The following is a 13,788-nucleotide window of genomic DNA, read 5'->3' as shown; positions in this document are numbered from 1 at the left end:
GAAATTGGGAATTTGAAATTGGATGAAATGAACTTGGTCCTCTAATTGAAATGTTATTGAAAGAATTTAATTGCAAATGATTCATCCATGTTTATTAATGATAAAAAAATATGATTGAAATGAATTGTGTAGACATGGTATAAGCTTATAAATTGTTGATTGAGTATGCTTTTGTGATAAGTCATGTAAAGTAGTATAAATTGGTATGTTTGAATTGTTATAATGTTTAAATATTATGGATAAATATGTATAGATACATGCACACTAGTTAATGTTGTTATGTGCTATGAAATGGCCAAAGTTATGCCACTTAAGGTAGTTAATATGCTTATAAAAGAGCAAGGTAACCATGATAATTCCATTTGAACTTATTAAGCATTTTATATGTTTACTCTAATTGTTTTCCTTCTCTTGTAGATCATCATCTTATGGGACATGCAGAGTTAGATAAGCATGAAGCGCACACTATTGAAAGACGGTAGAATTATGCTATTTTGAGTCCAAAATTATGGCATGTATATAGGGACGCTTAAATGTGCAAATGAAAATTTTAGATAGCTAATTTTGTGACAATTTAAACATATTTGGTTTTGAGTAATGTGAATTCTTTGTGGCTTGGTAAGTACATGGTTGAACTCATGTTTGAGTTGGTTTTGGTTGGAATTGGTTAGGTGATTTGTTTGGCATAAAATGGTATGAAATTGAATTGGTTTTGATGGTATAAGATTGTATGAATCATTTAGGTAGTATTACCCATCTTGAAATGGAACCAAAATGGTGTTTTTGTCAAAAACAAGATTCTTGTCACGACTATCAATTCCCAACGTCATAACGTGATGTTGACAATAAGGGATGTCAGGATGTCAATATGTATGAAGTTGCGGCGTGACATACTGAGTTGGGGATGTCAATATGTGGAGAGAGTGAGGTCGTGACATCGGCCTGAAATTTTCTAAACCTTACAATTTGGTCCTAATTCAAGCTCGAGTTAGCAAAAAAAACTTTTATAAGCTCGTGTGGGATCCAACAATGATTGTATAACATATTATGTATGTGAATGTTGTTTATTTACATGTTTGAATGGTTGAATGTTGCATAATGGTCTTAAACTTACTCTATTAGCAATTGTAGCATCTCGTAGCTCGGACCCGACGACCGAGTTGAGTATTGGGTGTTACAATATATTTTAAGATTACGTGTTATAATTATACGAGAATTTAGAATCAAAATTAATTTTTACAATCTTAAACAATAATAATAACAAAATTTTAAATAATTTAATTGTCGGTTTAGTTTTAACTTGATTAACATCGACATTATTATCAATACTGAAGGATATGGGTTATAAATAATTCTAAGCATCGAATATTTCACCTTCAACAAGTGTGTGGGACCATTTGATTTGATTAGATCAAATATCAGCTAGGAAAGCGATATAATGATTCTTCCTACAAAATTAAAAATTTGGAAGTTTTAGTTTTAGGTTTTAAGGGTAAATTATATTTAATGTCACTAAACTATTAACAAGTTTATATTTTGATTTTTTAATTTTAAAAAGTTATAAAATGATTATTGAATTATTTGAAAATTTTTATTTAAGTCACTGAATTGTTAAAATACTTGTTGTATGACTTTTCGTTCACGTCACTTGCACCAATCAAGAGTTCTCTTCCTCTTTTAGATCCATTTTTTTTATGAAACAATTTTAAATATTATGAATTTGTAAACTGAAACCCAAATAATTATTTTCTCCAACTATTGACACTGAACATTAGATCAACTTAGATTTAAAATATATTTTTTTATACTCGTGAATAGATACCGATGTACTATTTTGTTCCTAGATGGTTCTCAATTTAGGTGTAACGTCCTCCCTTAAGTCGTTTTTCTTTTTTATAGTTAAAAAGAAAAATTAAATTAAAACTTTTAACTCCATGCCCATTGCCATTTTTTTCCTCCTCAACCCCGATTCTTAAACGCCCAAATTTGGAACACTAGATTTTTCTCTGCAAACTTTTCTTAATCCTTATTTCGTCTTTGATTTCGAGAAGCGTAAGCGACAGCATGCAGAAGGTAAACGCCATTGACACAGCCATCGTTTCCGCCGAGTCCACAGTCCAGCTTTGAGTCTTCAATTGTTCAGGTAACATGTTTATGAATGCCTATTGTTTTAACTATTAAATATCTTAGACTTAGTTTGGATGAGCGGTGTGTTTACTTTCGGTGAGGTACTTCCGGTGAGGTTAAAAACAGCGGTGGCGGTGAGATTAGTTATTGTAGAGGTGAGATTCGATATTGTAGCGGTGAGATTAAAAACAATGATGGAGTGTATGTTTGGATTCAAACGCAGCTGTAACGGTGTGGTGAGAATAAAAAATGACTATTAAGGATATCAGATTAAAAATGATATATAATAGAAGGTTTTTAAATTATTTTATTTTTACGAAATTATTAAAAATATATGAATTTATAAATTTATTTAATAAAATATTAAAATGTATCTTATGATAAATATTTTAATTAATTATGTAATTAGTTTTTATAAAAATCCACTTAAAAATATTATTTATTATCATGAAAATACAAACAATATTTTTTATTGGATTTGAATAATAATAAGAAGGTTATAGTGAGAAAATAGCTTTCCACCACAGGTGCTTTCTTTCCCACTAGTAGCTTTAGCTCTAGTCCAAAATAAAACCAGTAGTGAGATGAAAATTTTTAACCGCACCTCACCATTAGTTATCCAAACATCAAACAATGCAATGAAAAGGAATATTCTCTCAATATTCCATCTCACCATGACTTATTTTCCATCCAAAGGGATCCTTAATTTGTTTAGAGAAAATGAAAATAAAGAAGTGAACAAGAGATCGAATAGATGACCGGATAAGGCATGTTCACTAATTATTTAGGAGCTTTAGGCTTTCTTTTAGCTTACTTGTTCCTACTTGAAGGAGAACAAGGAATTTCCTCTTGAACATTGTATTCTTCAAAACTGAACAATCCGCTAAATTTTCCCAGTTTAAATTGTTAACTTACTTGACTTCTCTCAATGTAGAATAAACTGTCATGACTTCTGGGCGGAAGGTCTTGTGATTAGGAGTGGAACACGACTCCCTTGATTTTTGTGTATAATTTGGGTTTGAATGAAAATTTTAAAAGATCTTATACTTGACGATAAAATTGCAAATTGGTTATAGGGGTAAGTTGTGTTTGTTTTGCCTTGCTAGCATCTTCCGGAAGCCTCAAATGTTGAAACAAACATTTTAGGAATTAATCCTTCGTGCTTTTTGGCAAATATGTGTAAAACTAAGAAATGAAGAGCTATTTATGTTGTTTTGCTATTTTTAAACGCTACCCTGTTTGTTTTGTGCCTCTAGTAATATCATTGTAACAACCCAAATTTACTCGGGCCTTAAAACCAAGAATAATAAATAAATAAATAAATGTTTATTTATGAAACAGTCCATTTACAAATAAACAGGCCTCAAGGCCTGATAAGCCCAAAACCGGTTACAACCCAGTAAACCTACCACTACCCTATACCCACCCAACTACCAAAAGTCTTACACCCGGTTTTAGTCTAAACCCAACAGACCCATTACACCCGAGGCCCAAGAGGCCCAAATGTTTAACAGATGAGGGAAGACCTAGGGTTTCTGGAACCCTAGATGCCGCAAACGGAAGGATCCAGAAGCCAGGCCAAGTGTCACGTCCCTTCAGTTATCGTCGTTCCAGCTACTCACCATCAAGGCCATGATTCCAGGCTCCGAGTCACGCTGTGATCAACGCCACCGGTAGATCTACGTCACCAGCACAATCATCGCTGGATTTTCCTTGATTACTTGCTAAAAGAGAAAGGAAAACGGAGCAGAAAAGGAAACTAAACAGACAAAAGATGACAAATAGCAGCAGATAAACTCGAACAAGCAAGGAAAGAAATCAAAGATTTCTTTCCTAAATATGCATAGTTTAAAGGCTATAAAGCCCTTCTTCAGACTTGTAATATGACACGGAGAGAGATTCAATAAAAAACAGAACTCATTTTTTGAACTCATTTTTTATACTAAAAATCGACAGTCAAGAAAGAATACTCAGGTGATTATTATTTTTCTCTTTAAATACATGCAAATATTGTAGAAAATAAAAGGGAAAGGAATATACCTTTAATCGGAGTTGGAAGGCGAGGTTTTTAAACCTCCAGCCACCGTATGCAGTGGAGACGATGGGGGCGCGTGAGCGAGTGCGAACCCCTGGACGGAGGTCCGGTGACACTCAGAGAGCCCCTCCCCAACTCTCTTTCAGAGAGTTTCTTTATTTTTTTAAAACAGATTTCAGAAATGATTTTTAAACTTATAATTTGGCTTATGTAGCCTAAATGAAACGATGCCGTTTTGGTTTAATTCAATAAGCACAAAACGATGTCGTTCTAAAACTTCCAGGGTCCGCGTGTTGATCCGAAAACCCGAAGGAGATCCTCGTTTTTTAAGTCTTGGGATATTTGTTTAATTGGTCCCTCTGCATTTTTAAATTTTATAAATTCATTATATTATTATTATAATTTGGCCCTAATAATTTGTTTCAATTTTAATTTAGTCCCTGCAATAGCCACTTTAAGTCCTGGATTAAAACGGTGCCATTTTAGGGGTAAGGGAATTTTTCTCCATGAGTCTCTAGGGTTTACATAGGCGTTGCAATTGGGTCCAAACCCTTTCTTTTTTAAATTAGCCTCTGGTTTTTATTTTAATTTAATTTTAGTCCTTTTTTAAAAAAAACTTTATTTATATATTATTATTTACCTATATCTATATTATATTTTATTACATAATATTTATTATACTATTTTATATTTTGTTATTATATTATTTTACACTTTAATATATGTTATTTTATATTATTATTACATCATATTTATTATGTATTTTTGTATATTATTATCTATATTATTATTTTGATAGATTTTTGTACAAAATTGGTATTATATATTCTATTAATTATTTATTCATTTTTTTTAAAAAAATTTATACTTTATACCATGTGCTATAAAATTGTTTTTCATTACATATATATTATCTATATTATTATCACGCATTATTAAATATTGTATTTTAATTATATATGTATATTTTTTTAAATAATTACTCACTTTATTTTATATTTTAATACGTATTAAATCTTTTATATATTGTTATATTTTATATCATTTATATATTAAATGCTAGTTTCATCATATTATTAAGTGTTGTTTGTTTGATATATATATGTTACTACATTATTATTTTTTTTATATATTATCACATTTGTTTGGTATATATATTTATATGTCTAATTGTATATCATGCATCGTTTTTTAAATTAATTATTACTTTGTATGTTCGTATATTTTGCTTATTCATCTTCAATATATGCTATGTATATCTTAATATGTATGTTGTTATGTAACTAAGATTTGCTATATTTATGTATGTATCTAGTATAGTACTTTTATATTATTGCTATCATATTATTTAAATGAATGTTTTAGCTACCTATTATTGTAATATGCTATCTTACATGTTATAATGTATATATATGTTTCTTCATGCGTTAATTAAAAACGAGATTCAAAAGTTTTCAAAAATAAAAAGTCAATGCTTGGTATTTGGAAACTTCGAGAAAGGTAGTGCCCTAACTTACTGGGTTGCGACTTTTCTCGTTGATTTCGAATAGTCAAGCACCCTTCTAAGTTTTTAAGGTTTTCAAAATACGAGCAACTGTCTTGGAATTTCAAAGAGTTGTGTCCTAACTTACTGGATATGGCGTTTTGTCGTTTTGAGATAGGAATTTTCAAAAAGGGCTAGCTTAGTTTCGAATGTCTTAAAAATATTGCTTCCTAACTTATTGGATGCAATATTTTGATTCATTTGATACAAGTGAACCCTAATTTTCAAACTTAAAATAGTCTAAAGAGGATTGCATCTTAAAAGTTTTAAACTTCCGACATTAAAGACACTTGATAATCAATTAGGTACCAATTTTTGGGCATTACGAGGGTGCTAACCCTTCCTCGTACGTAACTGATTCCTGATTCCGTTTTCTCGACTTTCGTAGACCAAAATTAATGTTTTAAAACAAAACATTTTATAAGGTGATCCAATCACACCTAAAAAGATTGGTGGCGACTCCCGTTTTTGTTTTTCTTAAAGTTGATTCCCATTTTCCAAAACTCGATTTAAAAATGGTCTCGACAGCTTGGAGACTACACTGGGGACTAATAAGAGAGTCAAGCCGTGTAATTGATTATCTCTTGTCTTAATGTCAGAAATTAAAAATTTTAAAATTTAATCCTCTTTGTATTACATGTGTTTGTATTATTGCATGTATTGCTATATTTTGATACGCATTGCATTTGCATGACCGTTGTGGTCACACCCTTAAGTGGGAGTGAGAAGCTATGCCTTTGTGAGGTTTTCGCCTCCGTGCAGGATAGTGGATCACTTTCGGGATACATCCGTACCTATGGTTTCGTGAGATTTTCATCTCCGTGTAACCATGGGGAAATGTATTCCCCTGAACTGAACTCGATTCAAATGAGCCTATAATGGGTGAGGATTGAAGAATCTGCTGGTTCGGGTACCTCAAACTTTAGAAACAAACCACATATAGAAAAACCGTAAGAGCTCAATATAGATAGAATTATACTTAGGTTATCTTTGTGTTTATTAATATCATATGATACTGACTGTTTTCTTTCTTTTGTGCATGTTATTTTGCATTTAAAATGTATCGATTCACGGTCAGTTTCTAAGTTAGAAAGTTTTATTATGGAGAACGGACTTCTTGATAGAATGGAGGGCAACGCTAACGTCCATAGATGGTCAGTGCAAACTTAGCTAGGAAAAGGGGATATCATAACTGTGGGATATATGTCGGAGCTGTCAGACTACACTCGTATCAGTGTCACACAGAATAATCTGCAGGAGCTTAAGGCGATTTGGGATCAGTGGGGTAATGAGACCAAGCAATCATTCTACAGTAATTATGGAGATTTGCCCTATTTGTTTGATATTCAGGTTAATGAGCATTTGTTTCGAGCTTTCGCTCAGTTTTGGAACCCAGCATACAGTTGTTTTACCTTTGGGGAGGTAGATTTAGTGCTTACTGTAGAGGAGTACACAGCCTTACTTCGGTGTCCTAAATTTCAGTGTGATAGGATTTATTCTTGAGCTGCTTGTGTCCCAACCTTTGGTAAGAAACTGATGACCATTACGGGGATGAGCGAGTAGTGGATCATGGCTAGAATTAAGGAAAATGGTGAGAGTAAGTGCATTCCGTGGGGAGTTTTGAAAGATCTGATCCAGACACATCCAGACGAGGCGAAGAGGGTAGACATTTTTGCCATAAGCTTATACGGATTGATGATTTTCCCCAGGGCCTTGGGATATGTGGACGAGACGACCACGGATCTCTTCCATTGACCTAGCAAATGGATCACTCCTGTTCCTGCGATTTTGGCAGAGACATTTAGGTCCTTGAATGCATATAGGAGGGCCAGTGCGGGCAGATTTGTTGGTTGTGCTCAGTTACTTTTAGCTTGGTTCTACACTCACTTCCGATTGATAGATAGGGTGGTTTGTCGAGTCTTCTTCGAAGATTACTCCCCGTTGAAGGACATAGCAGCTTCAACTAGGAAAGTTGATGTTCTTGAAAAAAATTGGATAGCGCTACTTCAGAATCTGCAGTCAAAGGACGTAGAGTGGAGGGCTCCATGGATGATTCCTGGTGAGATTCTTTACCGATGCGGCAGTTTTGATTGGGTCCTTCTGTTTGGAATTTGGGGTGCCATTGGTTATGCCCCTTTGCTTATGCTGAAGCAGCATGGATTGAGACAGTTCATACCGATAACTTACGGTTTGGTTCAGAGTGAGTTCATGTATAGAGGAGCTGACTACAAGAGGAAGGTCAGTGAGGTCTCTAGTGCTTGGAACAAGACTTGTCGATTAAAAGGAGTAGTTATTAGCCCTGCTACGACTCCGAAGTACGTCGAGTGGAGAGGTAGAAGGATTAATGATAACATCCCTAAGCCAAGCATGGAAGGAGCTTGACCGATAGAGGAATATTTGCAAGTGACGCCCTCGGAGTTAGAAATTATGAAGCAAGAGTTTGAGAGAAAGAACTTGGAGTTCGAGAAGAGGATAGCAAAGCTCGAAGAAGAGAAGATGTACTTGAGCCTAGATGTCGATGTTCAAAAGATGGAGGTTGAGAAAGAGAGGAAAGAAAAAAAGAAGATCGAGGAGGACCGAGACGATTTAAAGGAACACTACAAAAGGGCACAAGTAGCTTTGAAGAGAGCAGGACTAGGACGGTTTTCAGATCAGGGGCAGAAAGAGGTCCAAGAGGAAAAAGCTAAAGCCGAATATTGGGAGAAGAAGTTCTAAGAGATACAATCGCAGAATTTGACCTTAGAAAAATAAAATCAAGGTTTAAAGACTAAAGTAACTGAGCTCAGACAATCCCTTCATCTGCATCGAAGTCGTGATTCTACGGTTGAGGTAAAGAAATTAAAAGGCAAAGTTGAGGAGTTGGAATCAACATTTCAGGATAGTAAGCTCCTAATCGAGCAGCTTGGGGTACGAGAAGATTATTTGAAGGGAGAGCTTCATCAGTCTAGAGGACAGGTCAGAGAAAGGGATCACGTCATTGGAGAAGCCGTCGCCCAGATTCGAGAGGTCGCTGAACACGTGCAAGACTTGGCAATACGAGCTAATGTATTAAGTTTGATGTATGAGTCATCATCGGATATAGGACGAGAGTTAGCCCTTTTATTAGATAGAGTTAAAACTTTGGGCATTAGGGCGAAAGCGTATTTGTAATCCTCTTATATGTAAAGATATTCTTTTTCTAAATAAAGTTTTCTAAATGAGATTGAATCAGAATCGATGTCCTTTTGGTGTAATAGCCAACTTTCAATGATGTCGAGAATAGTGGTTCGAGACCACTAAATTCAAAAAATAAGCTCGTAAATTTATTTATTTAATAATTATGAGCCAAATGTGATTTTTGAGAGATTTTTAAATTAGTAATTTGTGTTTTATAAAGATTTATTAAGTCAAGAAATTGAAGAAAACAATTATCAAGATCTCAATTTTATAAATCGAGCTGTAAATATTTTTATAAATATTTATGGAGTATCAATAAGGTAGTATTAAAATTTGGTCAGAAAATTTTAACGTTTGGGTGGTTAATTAAATAAAAAGGACTAAATTGAAAAAGGTGTAAAAATTGCTAAAAGGATTAAATAGCTCAATTGTCAAATGAGGAAGGACCTAAAGTTAAAATAAGCCCAAAGGAGATATTTTGGGCGGCAATAGCTGAGAAAAATCAGGAAAAGGGTGAAATGAGGGAAAAATTAGAAAATTGCCAAAATAAGCTAAATAAAAATGGGACCAAATTGGAATATCTAGAATTCTCTTCATTTATCTTTATTTTCATCAGCTGAAAAACAGCCATGGAAGAGGGTTCAAGTTGGTTTTCATTCTCTAGATACATGCAAGTTTAATTCTTGCTTTCTCCTTGAAATTTCTATGTTTTTGGACTTTTACAATTGGGTCTAACTTACTATTTCATTAGTTTTTGATTTCATGGCTAATTTTTAAAGTTATTATGGATGAGTACTAGAAGAATATGATGAATAAACATATAATTGAAGCTTTAATTTTGATATATGATAATTTTATCAAGTAAAATTGATGGAAATTGATTTTAGGACCTAATTGTGAAAATGTTTGGAATTAAGGTCTAGTGCTGAAATTATGATTTCCAAAAGTTGTAAAGTAGCTTAAAGTGATATAATAAAGTGTTAATTGAGAAAAATCAGCTTAATTGAGAGGCTAATTGAGTAGGGACGAAATTGTTATTTATTAAAAGCTTAGGGGAAAATGGTAATAAACAGCTTGCACTAAAACAATATTGGACAGCAACAGTAGGCTAACTTTGAAAAATCATCATAAATTGTAGAAATCGAATTAGAAGATGAACAAAATATGAAATTAAAGCTTATTGAGTCTAGTTTCTTATAGAAGAAACGGTGTAAGCAATGAATTTGTAAATCATGAGATATAATGAATTTTGTGAGACAAGGTTAGAATGAATTCGGGTTCCCCTGTTCTGAATTTGGAAAATCATAAAAAATTGGAGAAAAATAATTATGAAATTAAATTTATGTACTTAGAATTTTGAATGAGTTTATATTACAGGGGATTTAGCTTGTACTGGTAATTCAGATCCAAGCTCATTAGAGTAATTGTCGTTGTAGGGGATTTAGCCTGGACTGGTAATCCCGACAATACTCTATGAGTTTATATTACAGGGGATTTAGCTTGGACTGGTAATTCTGCTGTAAGGATGAGGTTCGCGGGAGAGTGCTTTCTGAAATGAAATGTGTAAGACTATGGTTGAAAGATACCATGGCAACATGATGAAATGTGTAAGACCATGGTTGAAAGATACCATGGCAACATGATATGAAATGTATAAGACCATGGTTGAAAGATACCATCGCAACATGATGAAATATGTAAGACCATGGTTGATAGACACCATGGCAACATGATATGAAATGTGTAAGACCATGGTTGAAAGATACCATGGCAACATGATATAAAATGTGTAAGACCATGGTTGAAAGATACTATGGCAACATGATATGAAATGTGTAAGGCCATGGTTGAAAGATACCATGACAACATGATGGGAATGAATAAGACCATGGTTGAAAGATACCATGGCAATGTAACATGAAATGAACAAGACCATGGTTGAAAGATACCATGGCAACCTGATAGAAAATGAGTAAGACCATAGTTGAAAGGCACTATGGCATCATGTCGAAGATAAATAAGACCATGGATGGGAGATGCTATGATATCAGTTGAATAATTGATATTCAGGTAATATGTATCAAATGATGAATGGTTATATGAAATTGTTCTGTGAAATGTTTACAAGAATTGGTTATATGGAAATATATGTACAAAATAGTTGAATGAAATAATTAAGAAGATAGATAAATGAAACAAGTATAGGTACATGGAATTTAATTTATGTTAATTTTAATATGAACTATTACCGAAATAAATATACATAAGATATATGGAAATTTTGGTGCATGAAATAATGATATAACGAAATGAATGATATATGTGATTATCTTTGATATGTTGATATAAGGAAATTATGTAAGTAAAGACAATTATTAAACTCAAGTTTGACACGTCGATGAAATAAGTATATCAATGTTGAATTTATATGAAATATGTACTAGTATACTAACAATGTTGCTGTTTGATGCTTATACTAGTGTCAAGCTTTGATTGAATGGTAATATATTTATTTATATGATGCATTGAATCGGTAAGTATTTAATTGAATTTTTTTAGGTGATCTGCAAATTCTAGTAATGCTTTGAAACCTTGTTTCGACGACGAATACAGGTTAGGGGTGTTACATTTGACATTTATGCATTTACATCTCATAGCATTTCATCGCATCATTTGCATTCAAAGTTATAGAAAGACCCTAATTAGTTAAAATTACCACAGAAGTAGAAAAGAAAATCTGGAAACCACACATCAGTACGGAACTCATGCAAAATTTAGGAATATGGATCAAAGGTTTGAACAGCTACAAAAGGACATGCAGGACCAATTACAAGAGCAATTGGCCAAGATGCAAAACGACATGAGGGAGCAAATGCTAGAGGCTCAAAGGAATATGATGACTGAGATGGCTCAGTTACTGAGGGCTGCTAATAAAGGAAAAACCCCCAATGGCAATCACTGGTGAGGAGGAAGAGGATCATCCTCCAGGCTTTATTCCACCCCACGGGCCTACACAAACTGAGGCACTTCCTAGGAGGCTGTCTGTCACTATAAAGCCTCAACATGGATCGGTTGATGCTGGGATCCACATGAATAACCCAACTGGTTCGGGATTCAATTTGGGTAACAACTCTGCCAATCTTCTCATTCTTGACTTGGATGTGGCTGAAAAGGAAGATTTGAGAGCCGAAGCTGCAAAACAGTTGGAGGAATGTTGTAGATGGTTGGAGGAGAAATTTAAAGCTCTAGAGAGTGCTGATATGTATCATGGAGTTGATGCCAAAGACTTGCGTTTGGTTCCAGACTTGGTGCTTTCCCATAAATTCAAAATGCCAGAGTTTGAAAAGTACAACGGGACTACTTGCCCAGAGGCCCACATTACGATGTTCTGTAGGAGGATGACCAGATATGTGAACAATGATCAACTGTTGATTCATTGTTTCCAAGATAGCTTAGTGGGAGCAGCAGCCAGGTGGTATAATCAGTTGAGCCGGGCTAGAATAAATTCATGGAGGGATCTTGCACAAGCCTTCATGCAATAGTATAATTATGTGACTAACATGACGCCGGATAGGATCACGCTGCAAAACATGGAGAAAAAGCCTAATGAGAATTTTAGGCAATATGCTCAAAGATGGAGAGAGGTTGCCATGCAAGTTCAGCCACAATTTTTGGAGAAGGAGATCACCATGTTGTTCATCAACACTCTGAAGGCTCTATTCATTACTCACATGATTAGAAGCACTACCAAAAGTTTTGCAGACATAGTCATGGCGGGAGAGATGATTGAGAACGCTATAAGAGGTGGCAAAATTGAGGAGGAAGCGGCCAAAAGATCGACCCCAAGGAGAAAAGACAATGAGGTGAACAACACAAGTAGCTTCAACTCGAAGGCAGTCACAGTTGGTCAACCCAAAGTAGCTGCGGTTGGGCAACAGGGTTCTCAAAGCCAGGAATCGGGCACGAGGCATGAGAGGATGCAATTCACACCTATTCCTGTGACATATCGTGAGCTTTATCAAAGCTTATACAATGCACATGCTATTGCTCCTTTCCACTTAAAACTATTACAGCCTCTATATCCTAAATGGTATGATGCAAACGCCAGATGTGAGTACCACGCTGGAATATCGGGGCACTCAATTAAAAATTGTACGTGATTCAAGAAGGTTGTGGAGAGGTTGATCAAGATGGGGGTTGTGAAATTTGATAGTACCCCAAATACTGAAAACCCTTTGCCAAATCATGACGATCAAGGAGTGAACACCATTGGGAAAGCTAGTGAGAGAAGGATGAAGGAAAATGTTGCTGAGGTGAGGATGCCTATGAAGGTGATTTGGGAGGAGGTGATGAAGAGAGGGATGATAACCTCTAGGAGAGAAAGAGAAAAAACGGGGAACTATTGTGAGTTCCATGGAGAAGAGGGTCATGAGACCCAAAATTGTGAAGAATTCAGAGCCTTGGTGCAAGGCTTTATAGATAATAAAGAGCTATAAAATTTTGAAGGTAGCTCTTATAAAAGAGAAATAAGTGTGCTGGAAAATAAACAAAAAGGAACCAGCCGGTCAAGGATTATTATCTCCCTGCCAGGGAATAACGAAGTGGAGACACCAGCAGTGCCCAAGGTCATTATTCATAAGCCTACTCCTTTCCCTTACAAGGATAGCAAGAGAGTACCATGGAGTTATGACTATAGTGTGACAGTGCCAGAGGAAGAAAATATAGCTAGTACATCTAAAGACGTGCAGGTTGAAGGTTCCCACACGCGGAGTGGGAAGCGTTATGATACGGGGGCATTAGAGTGGAGCCCACAAAAACGAAAGGTGTCGAGGTTGAGAAGGAGAAAGAGACCGAAATACCCATCAATGTGCCAGTAAAGGAGGAGGAGGCTAAGGAATTTTTAAAGTTCCTTAAGCATAGTGAGTAT

Source organism: Gossypium hirsutum, chromosome A11 (genome assembly GCF_007990345.1).
Source record: "Gossypium hirsutum isolate 1008001.06 chromosome A11, Gossypium_hirsutum_v2.1, whole genome shotgun sequence".
NCBI classification, from domain to species: Eukaryota; Viridiplantae; Streptophyta; class Magnoliopsida; order Malvales; family Malvaceae; genus Gossypium; species Gossypium hirsutum.
This window is presented reverse-complemented; position numbering follows the sequence as displayed.